Genomic DNA, 21,735 nt, shown 5'->3' with positions numbered 1-21,735 from the left:
AGTAACCACAGAGGCTGCAGAATAAGATGAACAGTGTCCAAGATAATATTGAGTTACCACAAAGGACAGAATATAAGCAACCTGGTCTAGCAGTAGGTATACCCCCTGTCTCTTAGAATCTCCAAAATTAGCTCCTGAAGTAAGAACAGGGATTCTCATTTGGACTCCAGCTTCCAACATGGCAAAGTCTAGAGAAAATAAATGGTGGATTTAAGAAACATGGTATCCAAAAAAACCAAAAAACCAAAACCATTAAAATTTGTGGATATATCTGAATAAATAAATGAGTAGAACTTCATAAGATCTCAGCATTGGAGTCAAGATGAAAAGGTTTGAAGGTATGTTATGGCTTGAATTGTTCCAGGAGAGGCCCAGGTGCAGTGTAAGTTTAGATATTGCCAGGAAGATATCTATTTAAGGAGATTTAAGGTAAATTGGGATGGGTCATCCAGGAGGCTCCTGGGGTATTGGTAATATTCCATTTCTCAATGTAAAAATCTTAAGTTTTGTTTGCTTTATGTTCTTTTTTCCAGTGTGTATTATATTTCTCCACTTGTGGCATTTTATAATAAAACATTTAAACAACAAACAAAAAGCAAGAATGACCACTAGATTTTTAGTTTTCAAACCCAGCTGAGCATTAAATAAGGACTTGGTGGTGGGGGGCAGAGAGGAGGAGTTAAAAGATACTGATGCCTAGAACACACCCCAGGCCAAATAAATTAGAATCTCTGGGATGGAGTCAGACATATGTATCTGAGAACTTCTGCACTAGAAGAATAGAAATAAAAATAAACACACTCAACAGGAGGAAACATTAATCACAATCATTGTTAATGGGTTAAATTCCCCAATTAAAAGGCAGAACCTAGACAAGATCACCAACGTCCACATTTTCTTCATTTCTCAGGTGTCCTATCAGTATTGGCTTGGTTCTCAAATTCCTTGTGGTCATAAGATTGCTGTAGAAATACTGTCCCTATATTCTTTCACATTTGGATTCAGAGGGAAAACTCTTGAGTTTGTGCTGGAAATCTCAAAAGTGTCGTGGCATTTCTCTCTCCCTCTTTTTTTTTCCCCCTAAAGTGATCACGTGCCAATCACTTACCCTTGAGCAGGTCACTATGACCAGGAGACTTTGACTGACCATCTACTGCACAGGTATGGGGTGGAGTCAATACCACTGGAACTACGTGGGATGAGAGTATGGGGGAAAAGGTGGAACCACAAGCAAAACCCAAAAGCTGTTAGAGTGAATGGAAGCTGGGCATTCAAAATGAAAACAAAAAACAAAAAACTTTTCCATAATGGAAATACAGAGTTAAAATGTTAGAAAACAAATATAAACTAAACCAAAGTGGATAGGTTCAAAGTAGGAGGTTAAGAGATGGAAACTGGTTGAAAAAAATATCATGTCCTAATGAAAGAGTTGCCTGTGGCCTTGGCTGTGGCTGGAGAAAGAGCACTGGACAAGCTGAGTCAATATCCATGGTAACTAGTCCATCCTACATCCCCAAATATGTATCTGCAGTTCAGATTTCTCTCTCCACATTTATATACACACTCTGGACAATTATTCTACATATCTGAAAGGCAGCTCAAATTCATCATGTGCAAAACTTAATTATCAAAAGACCACAAACCTGCTTCTCCTTGTGAATTCCTTCTCTCTTTAAAAAAAAAAAAAAGTTTAATGTTTATTTATTTTTGAGAGAGAGAGAGAGAATGTGAGAAGGGGAGGGGCAGAGAGAGAGGGAGACACAGAATTCGAAGCAGGCTCCAGGCTCTGAGCTGTCAGCACAGAGCCCGACATGGGGCTCAAACCCAAGAACCACGAGATCATGACCTGAGTGGAAGTCTGATGCTTAACCAACTGAGCCACCCAGGCGCCCCCTTCTGTCTTTTTTTAAATTTTATTTTTTTAATCCAAAATTTTTTTATTTTATTTTAGAGAGAGCACGCACATGCGTTTGTAAGTGGGGGAGGGGCAGAGGGAGAGAGACAATCTTTTTTTTAAATTGTTTGTTTATTTATGAGAGAAGTGAGGGAGGGAGGGGCAGAGAGAAAGGGAGAGAGAGAATCCCAAGCAGGCTCCATGCTGTGAAAAAGAGAGCCTGACCCAGGGTTTGATCTCACAAACTGTGAGATTATGACGTGAGCTGAAATCAAGAGTTGGACACTCAACTGACTGAGCCACCCAGGTGCCCCTACCTTTTCTTTATTAATAACTCCGTCCTCTGAACCGGGGACCTGGGATCATCTTTTATTTTATTTTATTTTTTTTTAAATTTCTTTTTTTTTACGTTTATTTATTTTTGAGACAGAGCATGAACAGGGGAGGGGCAGAGAGAGAGGGAGACACAGAAGCTGAAACAGGCTGCAGGCTCTGAGCGGTCAGCACAGAGCCCGATGCGGGGCTCGAACTCACGGGCCGTGAGATCATGACCTGAGCCGAAGTCGGACACCCAACCGACCAAGCCACCCAGGCGCCCCCTGGGATCATCTTTTAATTCCTTCCTCTCTCACCTCTGTGTTAATCTTTCTCTAAGTATGTCCATTCCATGTCCATACCACATCTCAGGTCCACTCCTGAGTCTTCACCAGTGCTTAACACAACTGCATTTTAACCATTTGGCTAATTTGTTTGAATACATATCTCTTCCACGAGGCTGGATCCATGACAAGAGGCCCCATCTCAGTTTTACGTTTCTGTGTCCCCAAATCTGAACTTTGTAACTGGTACTCCTTAGGTACTCAGATATTTGTGGAAAGATTAGACTAAGTTAAAGTCTGCCAGCATCAAGGTTTATGCACCACCGTCCAAACCTAGCACTGTATTACTTGGGTAATCTTCTGAAAATGCAAATTTGCCTTCTATTTTACCCTCTGTTTAAAATCTTTGCATCTTTCAATGCCCTAACCTACCCCCCATCACCTAAAGCAAAGTAGTGTCTCTTAAATTTTCAGTATTTAATAACAACTTACTGGCTGTCTGGAGCATTTGCAAACTTCCCCTTTTAAGTAAATATCCATCAGTTTTTTAAATAATAAAATTAAGATATAATAACTTAAAATTAATAATATTCAAGTATTCCTTGCTGTCCAATTGTATTTATCTCCTAAGTCTGAGTTTAGAAAACAAGTTCACATAGCAAAGGATCCAGGAGGATTTGCACATACTTGGTACCTGAATTTTGGATAACAAGTAGCAAGAGTTTGGATAGAGCTACTGCTAAAAGTCTTTGAATATACTCAGATCCTGAACTGAGGAAGAAAGAGTTAAAAATTGCAAAAGCAGAGTGGTGAGAAATATCAGATCAGTAAAAGGGAGACTGTTGTTTGTAGTCGATTTAAAGTATATAATTAAAATAAATATATATCTGGATTAATCACAGATGCAACTTATTTTTGTTGCACTAAATGAGAAAGCACTAAGAATTATGGGCTACTGGTTAAAGCAGAAAATGTTTAGTGGCCCTGAGAGATGGGATTTTATGAAGTAGGATGGGACATATACTTAGAAACAGCGGTGATGTTTCTCATTAAAGACCACTTTCATGACCCGCTAAGTCTAAGAACGGATCCCCTTCAAAGGTCGGATGGCTTCACTGGGGTGATAGTTGCAAATGAACTGCTTTTTGTTTTTTGTTTGGGTTCAGCTCTTGCAAAGAATCCCTCTGTGATTCCTAGCATTGTGTATGGTTATTAAATAATATGTCATTGATTTCTCTCTCCAGAGAATGAAGAAAATCAAGTGTTGTCAATGCCTGCCTGCGAAGCCTCCTGCCTCAAAGTTCAATTTCCTGATACCTTATCCTCAGCACTGAATATCCTCAGCACATTATATCCTATTATGTTGGGCCTGAAAGGGGAAGTTCAAGCTTTTCAAGCTCCTGACCACAGTGTGTTGACAGATCACTTGAAATCAGAGATAACGTTTCTTCACAATGCTGATAACGACAACAAGGACCAGATTTATGATTTCTGGTCTTTCATGGGATCATCAGTGTTATAGAGAAATCTTATCTCCTCCTTCATTTTGACTATTCACATGAGTACCTTCCCCCGGGGACAGCCAGCATGCTTCAGTGTGGAAAAGTAGTTTTGGTACTTGCCACCCATATCTGCACAAAAAACACAGGAAAGACATATGCTCAGTGACTGAGATTTGATGGTGCTAACAATTTTCATGACATCTTCAACCCTTAATTAAGATCAGGATGCATAACTGTTCTTAGTAAGCAAAGCGGTGGGCCATTTAGCACTTGGATACAACCATTTTTGAGTAGTCAAGTGAGGTTGATGGTCAAAATGGCACAGTTCCATGCCCTTCCTCCTCCTATCATATTGTAGTATTCTCTCTCCTCATCTGTGAGATGGCCATGTGACTCTGCTGCAGCCCCGTGGGATGTCAGTGATTGTGACAAGGCAGAGACTTGATGAGTGCTTGCATATTTGGGCTGGCTTGTTCTTGCTCCTCTGCCTTTGCCATAAGAACACGCCTGGGCTAGCCTGCTGAAGGATGGGACGCATGGTGTAGAGCTACCCCAGTTGTCCCAGATAAGTCTATCCCAGACTAGCCAAGCTGATACCTGGACATATGGAAAAACCCAGCCAGCAACAACAGAACTGCCCACATGACCCACAGTCCAGGCTGGTTTCAGGGTCATGTGACGTTTGTAGTCACAAAGGGGCTCTGTGTTAAGAAGGTCCTATGCTTGGTTTAATGTTCTGCTGTCACTGTCTTTAAATTCTTAGTAATTTTTCATTAAGGGGCCCTGCATTTTTATTTTGCACTGAGCTCCACAAATTATGTAGCTGACCCTGCCCACATCTTATCAATGACACTGGGGTGAGCCTAGCTGAGATGGGAGAACCACCTGTTGGCCTACAGACTCGTGAGATCAATAAATTCTCAGTGTTTAAGTGACTGTGAGATTGTGTTGCATTATTGTAGTGACAGATACTGATACAGCAAACCTTTCTTAGGCGGACACGTGGCTGGTCCTCCATGATGAGCATTACCTCAGAGATGCTTCTAATCTGCACCGTGTCTCACAAAAATATTAAGTTAACTGATTAAGAGAAGTCAAAAATACCAAGCGTGTCTTTCTCTTTTATATATGTACCACTGGGATACAAAGAGCTGGTTCAGACCTTCCTTACTAGTGTTTCAGACTCAGCTGTAAAACAAAATATCACCATGATAATAATAGTTCCACCATATTTGTATGCCATTTGTGTTCTGCAGCATACAACCCTGTCATTAGGTTTGCTTATGGCTACCTTTGCTTTTCTCCCAGCATTTGTGCTGAATTCGAGGCTGGCTTACTTATTTATTTTGAGAGAGAGAGAGAGAGGGCAGCAGAAGGGCAGAGAGAGAGAATCCCAAGCAGGCTCTGCACTGTCAGCACAGAGCCCAACTTGGGGCTCAATCCCCGAACTGTGAGATCGTGACCTCAGCCAAAATCAAGAGTCAAATGTGTAACCGACTGAGCCACCCAGGAGTCCCGAGGCTGGTTTTATAAGAATGCTGACCACAGCAGTGCTTGTATCTGTTGTTGCTGTTGTTTAGCCTCTTTACATTTAGAAATAAAATTAATCTCATATCACAAAACATTTTGTACTTAGTCCAGGAAAATCTACTGGTGAACCAGCTCTGTTATTCTACTTTGGAAATGACATAAAATCTCCGAAGGCGTCATGAAGCTCTCGGACAGAGTTTTCTAATAGAGTGTACATTAGAGAGAAGAGGGGGATAAATCCCTTCCTCAAAAAAATCCAGTTTTTAGATATTCATAGCCACACTTCCCATTCACACGTTGCCTTTCAGCATCTTGGATGAAATCATCACATTCACAGATGCTCTTGTCCCAACAGATCCTGAAGTCCTGTTCCCTAATTATGCTTCCGACTTGCCGTGTTTGTATTACTATTTTTGTCTTTGCTTTTACACTTCAACGAACCACTTTATAGTCATTAATCTATTTTTGTTCATCAGAACCATAACAAAACATAAGAGTAACAACAAAAAATGCAAATTTTACACCCATAAACAATAACATGCACGTGATATAGCTAAAATAAACTATGTATCCTACTGACTGAATTTCAACTACACCTTGTTAAGAGTCTGACCATTTTGAGCCATCTGCATCCTTGGACCATTATTAGGAGAATAATGGTACTTGATAATTTTTCTTCCTTTTCAAATGTATACAATTCTTAAGCACCTATTTTCCCATTGCCTATGTCACAGAAGCTGTCTAACAACTTGAAGACCATTTGTTTTACAGACAAACGGATCCCATTTTAGGAATACTGACCCGAAAGATAAAGCCTGAATTCTTTGATGTGGTATATAAGCCATCCCATAATCTTACAGTTGTCATGAGTGTGTGTGTGTGTGTGTGTGTGTGTGTGTGTGTAAGTTGTTATTGGTATAACAATGGCAATATCCCCGGACCTTAAATGAGATCACGTGATCAGCGCCAATCTGAGCATTTCAAATGGATTCTTATTTTAAATTCACAGTAGCACTTGGAGGTAGGTGCTGCTGTTGTTATTACACACTTACAGATAGGGAATTATGAATATTACAGAGGTACTTGCTTACGATCACAGAACTAGTAGGAGGCTGAGCAGAAATGTGATCCCAGGCTTGTCTAACTCCTAACGACCATGTTATCCGGTAGCCTCTCTTTGACCTCCCCTTCCTGTACTCTCTTCCGAACACACAGAGCCACAGCCATGCCACAGCCATGCCACAGCCATGCCACACCCCCTTCCATTCCTCAGTGACCTTCCATCTGTGTCTGTGCATTTGGCTCCCTCTGAAACGTTCTCTTCCATCTCTCCCCTTGTCACCTTGGTGAACTCTCATTCACCTGTCAGCACCCCATTTAAGAGTCTACTTTATAAAGTCTTTTCTTCCACCCACATCCTAGGATTTTTACCTCATCTGTAATAGCCTACATTTTATTTCTTTCCGTTATCCAGATAAAGATGCAAAAATGTCTAGAGTGACAGCTGAGTTATTAAGAATTACAATATGACAGAACATAATTTACTACATTTTATCTGATTTTTCCCTGGTCTATCATTAGTCGACTCCATTTACTGACTTATGTCTCAATGAATAGGCAATTCCTTACCTTAAAAATGTTATTCTCAGGTGGTCAGAGAACAGAATTAATTCTCATTGTGTCTATAATAACAACTAGTTAACTTCATGAGGCACAGAAAATACATTCTCTATTTTACCCTTTCCAATTTACTCTCAGGGAGTGAGACCCATGATGATAGATAAAGTTTCTAAAATCACTATCCCTGGTAGATGATACTGTTTTATGGATACTTAGAAAATACAGTTCTATCAAGGTGGCAAAAACACACCCTCAGATCTGCTGGTAATTAAGAAAGCCATAAGTTAATCGGCTATATTCTTTTTGAAGAGAAAGCAGAAGGCAGTGGTTTAGAGTAATGGTCCCATACAGTCATTTGAACATTTACTTCAACAGTATACATATTGGGCCTGCACCCCCACAAATGTGTGTATTTATTTATAGTTTATGTACGTGCACATACTACCGTATGCAACGTTCAGTATATTACAGAACATTCACGAAATGGAAACTAATAGAAATGAGGTAAGGAATAAATATAATTAGAAGTTCTACTGATTTTCTTCCTCATCCAACAGATCATCTTGTATTCCTACATTTGCACTACTATTGAAGATCAACAGTCTGCAAATCATTCATTGGACAAGTACTACTAGTCCACCTGGATCCAGATGCTGGCTCACCCCAGTGATCCCCAGGACCAGGGGGATCCCTGTAGACTCAGGATCCAGGTCCACCACTATCTACCCAAGCACCAGGTCTGCCTACCCAAGGACTCCAATAGCAAGCCCATCTATGGGCACCCCCAGATGGCCCACTCAGAATCTCTGGATAGGCCAACTGGTGAAAGGTTTTACCTGTTGAAGCCAGTCTCAAAAGACTGGAAGAGGTGGCTACTTCCCCAACTGTGCAGATAACAAAAACAAGACCACAAGGATCATGAGTAATCAAGGAAACATGACATGACCAAAAGAAACTAATGAAATTCCAACAACTGATCTAAAGAAATGGAGATCTATGAACTGTCTGACAAAGAAATCAGAATAACACTCTTAAGGAAATTCTGTGAACTGCAAGAAAATACAGATAAACAACTAAATGAAATTAGGAAAACAATGCATGAACAAAAGGAGAAGTTCAACAAGAAGCAGAAACCATTAAAAAAAAAGCCATTAAAAAAAAAAAAACAAAACTGTGCCTGAGTGGCTCAGTCAATTGAGCATCTGACTCTGATTTTGGCACAGGTCATGATCTCACAGTGTGTGGGATTGTGCCCCACCTCAGGATCTGTGCTGGCAGAATGGAGCCTGCTTGGGATTCTCTCCCTCTCTCTCTGCCCCTCCCACACTCGCGCTCTCTCTCTCACTCTCAAAATAAATAAACATTTTAAAAAATCCACAGAAATCCTAGAGTTGAAGAATAACTAAAATGAAGACATCAATAGAAAGTTCAACAGCAGACTCAACCAAGCAGAAGAAAGAATTTGTGGGCTAGAAGGCAGATAATTTGAAATCATCCAGTCAGAAGAGCAAAAAGAAAAAAACAAATGAAAGAGTAAAAAAGCCTACATGAATTATGGGATACCATTAAAAGAAACCATGCCTTAGTGGATTCCCAGAAGGAGAAGAGTGGGGAAAAGAGGTCGAAAGCTTATTTAAAGAAATAACACCTCGAGCATCTGGCTGGCTCAGTCACTAGAGCATGCAACTCTTGATCTCAAGGTTGTGGGTTCAAGCCTCACGGTGGGTGTAGAGAATACTTAAAAAAATAAAAATCTTTAAAAAAATAATAAAGAAATAATGGCTGAGAACTTCTCATATTTGGGGGAGAGATTTGGACATCCAAAATTCATGAGGTTAATAAGTCACCCAAAATTTTAATCCAAAATGATCTTCTTTAAGACACTTTATAATAAAACTATATAAAAACAAAGAAAAAGAGAGAATTTTTAAAGGAACAAGATTTAAAAAAAATTCTCACATATATGAGAAGCCCCATAAGGCTACAGAGGATTTCTCAGCAGAAACCTTATAGGTCAGGCGAGAGTGGAATGATATATTCAAACTGTTGAAAGGAAAACAAACAAACAAACAATCAACCAAGAATAATTTACCTGGAAAAGTTGTTTTGAGTAATGAAGGAGAGATAAAGATTTTTCCAAACAAACAGAAGCTGAGGGTGTTCATCATCACTAGACCTGCCTTAAAAGAAATGCTGAAAGGAATTCTTGAAGCAGAAATGAAAGGACACTAATTAGGAATGTGAAAATATATGAAAATATAAAACATACTGGCAAAGGTATATTCAAATTCAGAATACTAATACTGTTATATAGTTGTGTGTTAATCTCTTAAGTGGAGTGTAAAGGTTTAAAGGACCAAAGTACTAAAAGTAACTATAGCTACAATGATATGTTAGTGGATACACAATATAAAAGAGATAAATGGTGACATCAAAAACATAAAATACATGAGGGGAGTAAAAGGGTAGAATTTTTGTATATGATCAAAGCTAAGTTATCATCTTAAAATAGACTCTTAATTCTAAAAGACATTTTATACAATTCTCATGATAACCATAAACAAAAACCTATAGCAGATCCACGAAAGGGAAAGAGAAGAGAATCAAAGCTTATTACTATGGGAAATCATCAACTCACAAAGAAAGACAACAAAAGAGGAAGAAAGAAACAAGGGACAAAACAACCAGAAAACAGTAAGATGGCATTAATAAATACTCACCTATCAATAATCACTTCAAATGTAAATAAATTAAATTTTCCTATCAAAAGGCATAGAATGACTGAATGGATTAAAAAATACAACCGACTATATGTTGCCTACAAGAGACTTCAGCCTTAACAACATACATAGACTCAAAGTGAAGGGGTAGAAAAATATATTCCATGCAAACAGAAACCAAGAGAGCAGGAGCTGATACTTATATCAGCAAAATAGACTTTAAGTAAAAAATTGTTGGGGGTCCTGGGGGGCTCAGTCAGTTAAGCATCCGACTCTTGCTTGATTTCCACTCAGGTCCTGATCTGGGGCCCTGCATTGGGCTCTGTGCCGACAGTGCAGAGCCTGCTTGGGATTCTCTCTCTCTCCCTCTCTCTGCCTCTCCCATGCTCGCTCTCTCTTAAAATAAATAAACAAACTTAAAAAAAATTGTAACAAATGGGGCTGGGTGGCTCAGTCAGTCAAGCATTCAACTCTTGATTTTGGCTCAGGTCATGATCTCACTATTCATGAGATCCAGCCTCCACCACTATCAGCGTGGAGCCTGCTTGGGATTCTCTCTTTCTCTCTCTCTCTCTCTCTCTCTCTCTGCTCCTCCCCTGCCCACTCCTGGGCATGTGCACACACACTCTCTCTCTCAAAGTAAATAAATAAACATTAAAAAATTGTAACAATAGACGACAAAGGTCATTATATAATGACAAAGGGGTTAATTCATCAAGAGAATATAACAACTATAAATATGTATGCACCCACTATCAGAGCACCTAAATATATTAAGCAAATACTAATAGATCTAAAGGGAGAAATAACACTACAATAATAACAGAGGGCTTCTGAGCTCACTTTCAACAATGCATAGATTATGCAGACAGAAAATCAATAAGCAAACACTGGACTTGAATTATACCTTAGACCAAATATAGGCAGAACATTCCACCCAACAGCAGAATACATATTTTTCTGAAGCACACTCTCTAGGATAGATCATATGTTAGGTTGCAGAACAATTCTTAGCAAATGTAAGATGACTGATATATCAAATATCTTCTCTGACCACAATGATATGAAACTAAAAATCAACTACAAGAGGAAAACTGGAAAACTCACAAATGTGTGGAAATTAACATACTCTTGAACAGCCACTGGGTCAAAGAAGAAGTCAAAAGGGAAATCAAAAAATAACCTTGATACAAAGGAAAACTGAAACATAACACACCAAAACTTATGCGATGCAGCAAAGGCAGTTCTGAGAGGGAAGTTTAAAGCAATAAATGCCTTCATTAAGAAAAAAGAGAGCAGGGCACCTGAGTGGTTCAATCGGTAAGTGTCCAACTTCGGGTCAGGTCATGATCTCGTAGTTCGTAAGTGAGTTCAAGCCCCCAGTCGGGCTCTGTGCTGACAGCTCAGAGCCTGGAGCCTGTTTCAGACTCTATGTCTCCCTCTCTCTCTGCCCCTTCCCTGCTCATGCTCTCTCCCTCTTTCTCAAAAATAAATAAAACATAGAAAAGAAAAGAAACGCTTATGTTAAAAAAAAAAAGAGAGAGAGAGAAAGCTTCCTAAAGCAAAGGAACCCAGCCAGTGTCTCTTGCAAAGGACACGGTCATTTCTTGGGATAGTTTCCAGCTCTGGAAAATGAGCACACTCAAGGGTCCCCAGAATCTAACTCTTCCATGTACACTTCTTTTATGAAGTCTCATCATGGCTATGACATGATTCCCACAAGCTTCAATTTGTTTATATTTGATACTTCCCTGTAGGTGAAGAAAGCTTCCCCCTCCCACCCGACCCCTTTGGCAACTAATGGTATACGAGCTGCTCCTTTGTGGGATAGTAAGAAGAAAAGTTTTGTGGGCATGCTGGCCATCACCGATTTCACCAGTATCTTGCACCACTAGGGGGCGCCTAGGGAGCTCAGTTAGTTGAGCCTCTGACTTCAGCTCATGGCATGATCTCGCGGTTCGTGAGTTCAAGCCCCGCATCGGGTTCCTTGCTGTCAGCACGGAGCCCACTTCTGGTCCTCCGTTCCCCCCTCTCTCTACTCCTCCTCTACTCATACTCTTTCTTTCAAAATAAACACTAAAAAAATTTTTTTAAATATCTTACACCACTATTAACAATCAGTATTGGTATAGATCTATGAGATGAAAGAGCACAAAATAGAAACTTGGAGGGAGGTGTACGTACGGGACTCCTCGAATCCCTTGTCCGCATTGCTTCTAATGCCAGCTTATTTGATGCTGTCTCTTCATTAATTCAAAATAAGATCCGCAGGCTGCCAGTTATTGACTCAGAATCAGGCAACACCTTGTACATATTCACCTATAAGCACGTTCTCAAGTGTCTCAAATTGTTTGCTGATGAATTCCCCAAGCCAGAGTTCGTGTCTAACTCTCTGGAAAGAACTTCAAGTTAGCCCTTAGGCCAACGCTGCTATGGCCCACACCACCACCCCTGTCTACATGCCTCTGGGCATTTTGTACAATGCGGATTCTCAGCCCTGCCACTGGTGGATGAGAAAGACTGTGTGGTGAACTCTACCCCAAGTTTTATGTTATCAGTGTAGCAGCAGAACAAACTTAGAGTAACCTGGATGTGTCAGTGACCAAAGCCCTACAATGTTGATCACATTACTTCAGATGTGTCTCCAAGTGCTACCTGCATGAGACTCCAGAGACCATCATCAACAGGCTGGTGGATGCAGAGATTCACCTCTTTGTAGTGGTGGATGGGAACGATGCAGTCAAGGAAACCGTATCACTGTCTGACATCCCTCAGGTCTCGGTGCTCACCAGCAGGGACAGAAAATCCTGAGCTGGTCGGGCAGCACCAGGGAATAAGTCATACTCACTGCCCATCCCAGCAATCACAGATGAAACCTTGAGAGAACTGTGATTATTCCCTGCTCAGGAGACCCCTCCTCTTCTACCTGGAAGTTGGGGAAGGTACGGGAAGAGGAAGGACAATGGGTTTTAAAGTGTCTCTATTCTCACAATACTCTTGAAAAGAACTTTCAGCCTAGCCCAGCCTAGTCCCTGTCCTCTTAGACATAGTCCCTTTTCTGAGCAAACTCAGGTTCTGTGCCCCTGAGAAAAACTCTGATCTCTAAAAGATGCTCAAACTTCACCCCAGCCCTCAACTCTGCCTCTGGCTCCACCCTAAGGTAACAGCATAACAAAACTCTTCATAAAGATATTTTTTACTTATCCTGTTTCATGCTGTATGGAAGAGGCTGAATCCACTTAGTGACATATCTGTCCCTAATAGGAATAAGGAGGATGAAGGGGATGGGGGGTCTTTGGGTTCCTGTGCTATAGACACATGAAGGGAAATGGGAGTTAGGTAGAAGACGAGGACAAAGTGGTTAGCTGAGGTATTGTTTTTCATAGCAACCCTGATTAAAATGACAGAAACCTAAACAACAACAAAAAAGAAAAATCACAAATAAAAAACATAACTTTACCCCTAAGGAACTAGAAAAAGAAGAACACACTAAGCCCAAGGTTAGCAGAAAGAAGGAAATAACAAAGATCGGAGCAGAAATAAATGAAACAGAGACCAGAAAAACAATAGGAAAGATCAACCAAGTTAACAGCTAGTTTTTTGGAAAGATCAACAAAACTGACAAACTTTCATTCAGACAAAGAAAAAGAGAGGACCCAAATAACTAAAATCAGAACTGAAAGAGGAGACAGGGGCACCTGGCTGGCTCAGTCAGTTGAGCATCCAACTCTTGATTTTGGTTCAGGTTATGATCCCAGGGTCATGGGATCAAGCCCCATATTGGGCTCCATGCAGGGCATGCAGCCAGCTTAAGATTCTCCTTCTCTCTCTGTCTCTGTCTCTGTCTGTCTCTCTCTCCCCCTGCCCCTCTCCCCAACTTGTGCTCGCACTCTCTCTCCAAAAAATAAAAAGGAAAAAAAATAAATGAAAGAGGAGACATTACAGCTGACACCACAGTAATACAGATGATCATAAGAGACCGCTATGAACAATTATACACCAACAAATTGGATAATCTAGAAAAAAAGGATAAATTCCTAGAAACATACAACCAGTCAAGACTGAATCATGAAGAAAGAGAAAATAGGAACAGACTAAAAACAAGTAAGGAGATTGAACTGATCATTTAAAATCTCCCAACAGAGAAAAAAAGCCCAGGACCAGATGGCTTCCCTGGTGAATTCTAACAAATATTTAAAGAGTAATTAACATCAATCCTTTTCAAACTCTTCCCAAAAATTGAAGAGGAGGGAATACTTTCAAACTCTTTTTGTGAGTCCAGCATTACTCTGATATGAAAGACAGATAAGGATACCACAAGAAAAGGAAACTACAGGCTAATATTCCTAATGAATATAGACACAAATACTCTCACCAAAATACTAGCAACATGAATTTCACAGCATATTAAAATGGTCATACAACATGATCAACATACTCATGAGGCTTATCCCTGGGTTGCAAACCAATAAATATGATATACCACTTCAATAAAATGGAAGATAAAAATCATATAATCACTTCAATAGAGGGAGAAAAAATATTTGACAAAACTCAACATCCTTTCCTGATAAAAACTCTCAACCAACTGGGTGTAGAAGGAACATACCTCAACATAATAAAGGCCTTATATGACTGACAAACCCACACCACATTCAACAATGAAAGGCTGATTTCTCACTAAGACTAGGAACAAAAGAAAGATGCCCATGCTCACCACTCCTATTCAACATAGTACTAGGAGTCCTGGCCAGAGCAGTTAGGCAAGAAAAAGAAATAAAAGGCATCCAAACCATGGGGCGCCTGGGGGGCTTGGTCGGTTGAGCGTCCGACTTCGGCTCAGGTCATGATCTCGCGTGGGACCTCGACGTGGGACCCTGAGTTCGAGCCCCGTGTCAGGCTCTGGGCTGATGGCTCAGAGCCTGGAGTCTGCTTCTGATTCTGTGTCTCCCTCTCTCTCTGCCCCTCCCCCGTTCATGCTCTGTCTCTCTCTGTCTCAAAAATAAATAAACATTAAAAAAAATTGTTTTAAAGGCATCCAAACCAAATCAGAGAGAAAGAAGTAAAACTGTCTTTGCAGATGTTATGATCTTATACACAGAAAATCCTAAAGACTCCACACACACACACACACACACACACACACACACACACAATTAGAACTGAATGAATTCTGCGAGGTGGTAGAATACAAAACCAACTTCCAAAAATCGGTTGCATTTCTGTATGGTAACAACAAACTATCTGAAAAAAAATCCCGTGTTAAATGGCATCAAAAATAATAAAATACTTAGGAATAAATTTAAGCAAGGAGATGAAACATCTATTCAATGCAAATTGCAAGACACTGATGAAAAAAAACTGAAAAGTACACAAAGAAATGAAATATCTCCCATGTACAAAGATTGAAGGAATTAATGTGATCAAAATGTCCATACTACCCATCTGTAGATTCAATGCAATTCCTATCAAAATTTCAGTGGTGTTTTCCACAGAAATAGAAAAAATAATCCTAAAATATACACAGAACCACAAAAGACCCTGGATAGCCAAAGCAATCCTGAGAAAGAAGAACAAAGCTGGAATAATCGAAATGGTTTGGTACTGGCATAAAAACACACATAAACCAGTGCAACAGCATGGAGAGCCCAGGAGTAAATCCACACACATACAGGCAACTAATGCATGAGAAGGGAACCAAGAAAGGATAGTCTCTTCATTAAATGGTGCTCAGAAAACTGGATATTTACATGCAGAAGAATGAAATTGGACCCTGTGTTACACCACTCACAAAAGTTTTAGGAGAATGGATTAAAGACTTAAATGGAGGGCCCAAAACTGTAAAATGTACTAAAGGGAAATACAGGGGAAATGTTCCTTGACATTAGTCTTAGCAACAATTTTCAGGATATTACAACAAAGTACAAGTAACAAAAGCAAAAATCAACCAGTGGAACTGCATCAAACTAAAAAGCCTCTGCACAGAAAAAGCAACACTTAGCAAAATGAAAAGACAACCTATAGAATGGGAGAAAATATTTGCAAATCATCTATCTGTTAGGAGTTAATATCCCAAATATATGAGGAATTCACACAACTTAATAGAAAAAAAAACCTGAGGGCACCTGGGTGGCTTAGTGGGTCAAGCGGCCAACTCTTTTTTTTTTCAATGTTTATTTATTTTTGAGAGACAGAGAGAGACAGAGCATGAGTGGGAGAGGGACAGTGGGAGACACAGATTCCAAAGCAGGCTCCAGGCTCCAAGCTGTCGGCACAGGGCCCGACGTGGGACTCGAACCTACAAACTGTGAGATCACGACCTGAGCCGAAGTCAGACGCTTAACTGACTGAGCCACCTGGGTGCCCCTAAAATAAAATTTTTTTAAAACAAAAAAATCTGATTAAGGAATTTGAATAGACATTTTCCCAAAGATGACATAACAGGTACATGAAAAGATGCTTAACGTCGTTAATCATCAAGGGAATGTAAACCAATACCACAATGAGATATCACAGTATACCTGTTATATGGCTATTATCAATAAGGCAAGGAACAAGTGTTGGAGAGGGTAGAAAAAAGGGAACCCTTGTGCACTGCTGGTGGGAATGTAAATTGGTGCAGCCACTATGGAAAACAGTATGGGAGGGGCGCCTGGGTGGCGCAGTCGGTTAAGCGTCCGACTTCAGCCAGGTCACGATCTCGCGGTCCGTGAGTTTGAGCCCCGCGTCAGGCTCTGGGCTGATGGCTCAGAGCCTGGAGCCTGTTTCCGATTCTGTGTCTCCCTCTCTCTCTGCCCCTCCCCCGTTCATGCTCTGTCTCTCTCTGTCCCAAAAATAAATAAACGTTAAAAAAAAATTAAAAAAAAAAAAAAGAAAACAGTATGGGGATTCCTCAAAAAATTAAAAATGCAACTACCAGATGACCCAATAATCCTATTTCTGGGTATATGTTTGCTGGAAATATAATCAATATTGGAGAGATATTGCTCTCTCATGTTCACTGCAGCATTATGCACAGGAGCTAAGACATGGAAACAACGTAGGTGTTCACTGATGGATAGTTGAATAAACTGTGATACACACACACACACACACACACACACACACAGGGATATTACTAAACTATATAAAAAAGAAGGAAATCCTGTGTTTTGTGACAATATGGATGGACCCTGAGGGCATTACGTTAAGTGAAATAAGTCAGACAGAGAAAGACAATAATGGTATATTCTCATTTACATGTGGAACCAAAAAAAATCTGAATTACTCAAAATGGAGAGTAAAATGGTGGTTGCCAGGGGCTGGGCGGGGGGCGGGGAAAATGAGGGAGATGCTGGTCAAAGAGTACAAACTTCAAGCTATATGTTCTGGGAATCTAATTAATGTACAGCATGATGACTATAATTAACAATACTATAGGGGCACCTGGGTGGTTCCGTGGGTTAAGCCTCTGACTCTTGATTTCAGCTCAAGTCATGATCTCATGGTTCGTGAGATCAAGCCCCATGTTGGGCTCTGTGCCATCAGCTCTGATTCTCTCTCTCTCCCCCCTTCCCTGCTCATGTGCATGCGTGTGCCCTCTCTCAAAATAAATAAATCAACTTAAAAAAATATTATATTATTGAAAATTGCTAAGAGAGTAGATCTTAAATGTTATCACCACAAACACAAAAAAAATTATGAGAAAATAGAGATGTTAACTAACTTTATTGAGGTAATCATGTCACAATATATATGTGTATCAAATCATTACATTTTACACCTTACACTTACACAGGTTATATGTTAATAATATGTTGGTAAAGCTGGAAAAAAAGAAATTATAATTCTCTACAGTAAAAGAATAAAGTAGAAAAATAATTTTATTGTCTCAAAAGACACAGGAAAAAATATTTGATAAAGTTCAAAACCCATTAATGGCTGAACAAAACGGAGCAAAGGAGAAATAGGAATTTTCTTTTCTTTTCTTTTTTTTTCAACGTTTTTTATTTATTTTTGGGACAGAGAGAGACAGAGCATGAACAGGGGAGGGGCAGAGAGAGAGGGAGACACAGAATCGGAAACAGGCTCCAGGCTCCGAGCCATCCGCCCAGAGCCCGACGCGGGGCTCGAACCCACGGACCGCGAGATCCTGACCTGTGCTGAAGTCGGACGCTCAACCGACTGAGCCCCCCAGGCGCCCCAAGGAATTTTCTTAATCTGATTAAAAAAAACCCACAAAACTCTAAAAAAGCCCTTCAGCAAACATGTTACCTAACTGTGTAATATTGAATGCTTTCCCTCTGAGATCAAAATGAGACAAGGAGAGTTGCTTTCACCGTTTCTAGTATATTGTATTAGAGGATTTAGCTGGTACAATGAGGCAACAAAAAGAAATTAGAAGGTGTAAGGATTGCAAAGTAACAAAATCAGCTTGCAGAAAACAGTTTGGACGTTCTAAGTTGAACTGAGGCATACTATATGATCCAGCATTTTCAATTCTAGGTATATGCCTAGGGAAATTCTTGTACAAGTACACAGGACATGTGTGACAATGTTCACAACAGTGTTATTCATAATAGCCCCAACTGGGTGTGTGTGTCGGGGTGGGGGGGGAACCATAAAGAATAGAATGCATAGGGGCATCTGGGTGACTCAGTTGGTTAAGCATCAGACTTTGGCTTAGGTCACGAGATGTCACAGTTTGTGAGTTCGAGCCCCACATCAGGCTCTGCGCTGACAGCACAGATCTTCAGGTCTTCTGTCTCCCTTTCTCTCTGTCCCTTCCCCGCTTATGCGTATATGTGCCTCTCTCTCTCTCTCTCTCTCTCTCTCTCTCTCTCTCTCTCTCTCAAAAATAAAATAGACATTAAAAAAAAGAGAGAGTAGAATGGATAAATAATTTGTAAAACATTCACATGGTTGATTACTATATGCCAGTGAAACTGAATGAACTGTAGCTACAAACATAAACAGAAATGAATCTCAAAAATGTCAGGCAAAATACATATGCCACAGAAAAAATGTCTTCATTGTGATTACATTTACATACAACTCACAAAGTTGGAGAAACTTAGTAATATATTGCTTAGGGATACACACATACATGAAAAAAACAGAAAAATTATTACAGAAGTCAAGATAAAGGTTACCTCTAGGGAAGATGAAGAGGGATGTTTTTGGAAGGTTTCTACGGTGGGAGGTGGTTTTCACAAGGGTATTATTCTTTAAGCTCTACATCTGTATTTCATACATGCTTTATGTGTGATATATTTCACACAAAGGTCTTTTTCTAAAGCAATTCCCTTTAGATCTAATTACCAGTTTACAGAGAATATAGAGCATAGCAGAACACATTAAATGATATCATGAGTAAACAATCAGCAAAGTCTAGACTTTAGAAAAATCTAGAGGGCAAATCATCTTGTTTCTTCAGTACAAAATTCCAAGGGGAAAAAAAGAAATGAAGAAGGAACCTGTAACTTACAGAAGACTTAACAGACATATTCATCAACTTCCATGTGTGGATATTTGGATACTCATGGAAGAAAATACTGCAAATTAAATAACATGGCAATTGCAAATGTGTGAGCATTAACTGGTCAGACGATAATAAGGATTTATTTGCAATTTTATTGGGATGTGGTGATGGAACAGTGGTTGTGTTTAAAAAGGGATTCCTTGGAGTGCCTGGGTGGTTCAGTTGGTTAAGCGTCTGACTCTTGGTTTCGGCTCAGGTCATAATCTCACGGTTGGTGAGTTTGAGCCCCATGTAGAGCTCTCTCTCTCTGCTTCTTCCCCTCCCTCTTCCCCTTTCCCACTCACTGTCTCTGTCAAAATAAACAAATAAAAACTTACAAATAAATAAAAAGGAAGTCCTTGTCTTTTACAGGTCGATAATGAAATATTTATAGATGAAATTATATCAGTCTTAAGATTCAATTCAAAACAATCCTGGGTGGGAGGGATGGTATAAAGAAAACAAGATTGGCCATGAGTTGAAAATTATTGAAGCTAATGATGGTATACTGGATTTCACTAAGTTTTAACTATGTTTGAAATTCTGCATACTAAAATTAAAATAAAATAAGATAAAAACTGGAGCAAAAAAAAAAGAAAAGAAAAGAAAAGAAATTTGCTCAGTCAAGATCCGCTTTGAAAGGGACATTTTGGGGTTCATTACTTTCTCATCGTGCAAAGAATAGCACCATGCTTCTTCCATAGGACAATTTAGATCTGTACTTCTCAGTCTTTAATGTGCATCTGAATCAGAAGGATCTCGTTAAAATGCAGATTTGGATCCAGAAGATCTGAAGTGGGGCCTGATATCTGCATTTCTGACAAGCTCACAGGTGATGCTGACGCAGGGTTCCCTAAAGGATGCAGTTATTCCCTCTTCATAACCTCTCTTCCATTGGCCTTCTACCACTTCCTCATTCTCCACCATCCCTTCCTGGGCCCGTTCCCATTCTGGCCCAGCTTAGATTCTGTGGCTCACCTGGACCATCACTCCCTTGTAAACCCCTTCAACATCCCTCATGTGGGATTTGTCCAGCAAAACTTCAACGTGATGACACTACCGTTCTCCAGGTGCTTGAACCCAAGCATTTAAACGACGGTGGAGAAAACGACCCAATACATACTCTTCATAGGCACTCTGTTTTATGTAGCAACCCTGCTCCCTCCTTTACAGTGCTTATTTCTCCCTCTCCAAGAGGACCAGTTTATATGTCCTCTCTTTCCTCTTTCCATCTCCTTTACTCTCTGCTAATGACCTTGCCTTTGTTGTGAAAACAAAAGTTGACACACAGCAAGCTCTTCATCTTCCCAGTACCAAATTTAGGAGTCTTTGTGTGCCTGTTCCATCTTTTCTCCTCATCCCCGCCTATAAAAAAATTAAAATCTGTCATCACCTATCTGTTCACACACACTTTTCCATCCCATCCCCTCTTGCTCATTCAACTGCGCCATATTGAGAGTTGGCATCATCTAGAGGCTGCTATTGTTTTTAAAAAAGCAAATATAAAATCAAGACAGTTCTTCTAACCCTGCCCCATATCTAAATACTGCCTGATTTCCATTATGCCTTTCATAGTTTACTTACCTCCCTTCACTCCTTAACCCACGCCAACAGGGTTTCTATCCTCACTGCTCCACCAAAACTGCTCTAGTCCAAGTCTTCAGCTAGCTCCAAGGTTCCAAGTCAGACAGACACTTTTCTGTCCTCAATTTACCCAGTGTCTCAGCAACATTTGACCCAGTTCATAAAATTTTTTATCTTTTTCTGTCCTTCCCATCCCCATCCCCATCCCCACCCCCGACCCCTCGCAAATACCCTCATCCTCTCCTAGTCTTTCCACTTTGGGAATACGTTCACCAACCTGGGAAGCTTTAATATGTCCTTTTTCTTTAACACCTTTCACATCCATTAGCAAGCCTTGCTTTTCCTACCACGTAAGCATTTTTTTCTAATCTGTCCACTCCTATTCCATTTTCATTGCAATTACATTAAACTAAATTGTCTCCTAGTTCCCAAACAGGCCACCCACTTCCTTGCCTCAGGGCCTTTGTACATGCTATTGCCTTGTCTGGAACACTTAAACACATTCTGAGTTCCATATGGCCCAAATTTCATTCTAGGGTAACAATCTCAAAGTCTTCCTAGACTCTAAGCCGTTCCCAGATAACCCTGTGAGAAAAGGAGACATTTCTATATCACAGTCTAGATACACTCTTGATCCATGTCCAAAACAGATGCTCAGACTCCTACTTGTTCCAATCAGAAAACAAAGGTTGATATATGACCAAGTTTAAGTTCATTTCCAATCATAGTAAAATTGACCCCAAATTTCCTCCTGGTTTTCAGTTCCTTCCCACAGTAGAGGAAGACA

At 40.1% G+C, this 21,735-nt stretch overlaps 1 long non-coding RNA gene and 1 pseudogene across 1 annotated transcript in view; one reads left to right on the top strand and one right to left on the bottom strand.

The window, feature by feature from the left end:
- The window catches only part of LOC113594797 (uncharacterized), a 38,389-nt gene that overhangs the window by 13,998 nt on the left and 2,656 nt on the right, over positions 1–21,735 (bottom strand). The gene's annotated exons all lie outside the window — the stretch shown is intronic.
- Positions 11,521–12,748, top strand: LOC106970448 (5'-AMP-activated protein kinase subunit gamma-1-like; annotated as a pseudogene).

The sequence above is a fragment of the Acinonyx jubatus genome, chromosome E3 (genome assembly GCF_027475565.1).
Source record: "Acinonyx jubatus isolate Ajub_Pintada_27869175 chromosome E3, VMU_Ajub_asm_v1.0, whole genome shotgun sequence".
NCBI lineage: Eukaryota > Metazoa > Chordata > Mammalia > Carnivora > Felidae > Acinonyx > Acinonyx jubatus.
Note: the sequence above shows the minus strand (reverse complement) of the source record. Positions and strands in the feature narration are given on the sequence as shown.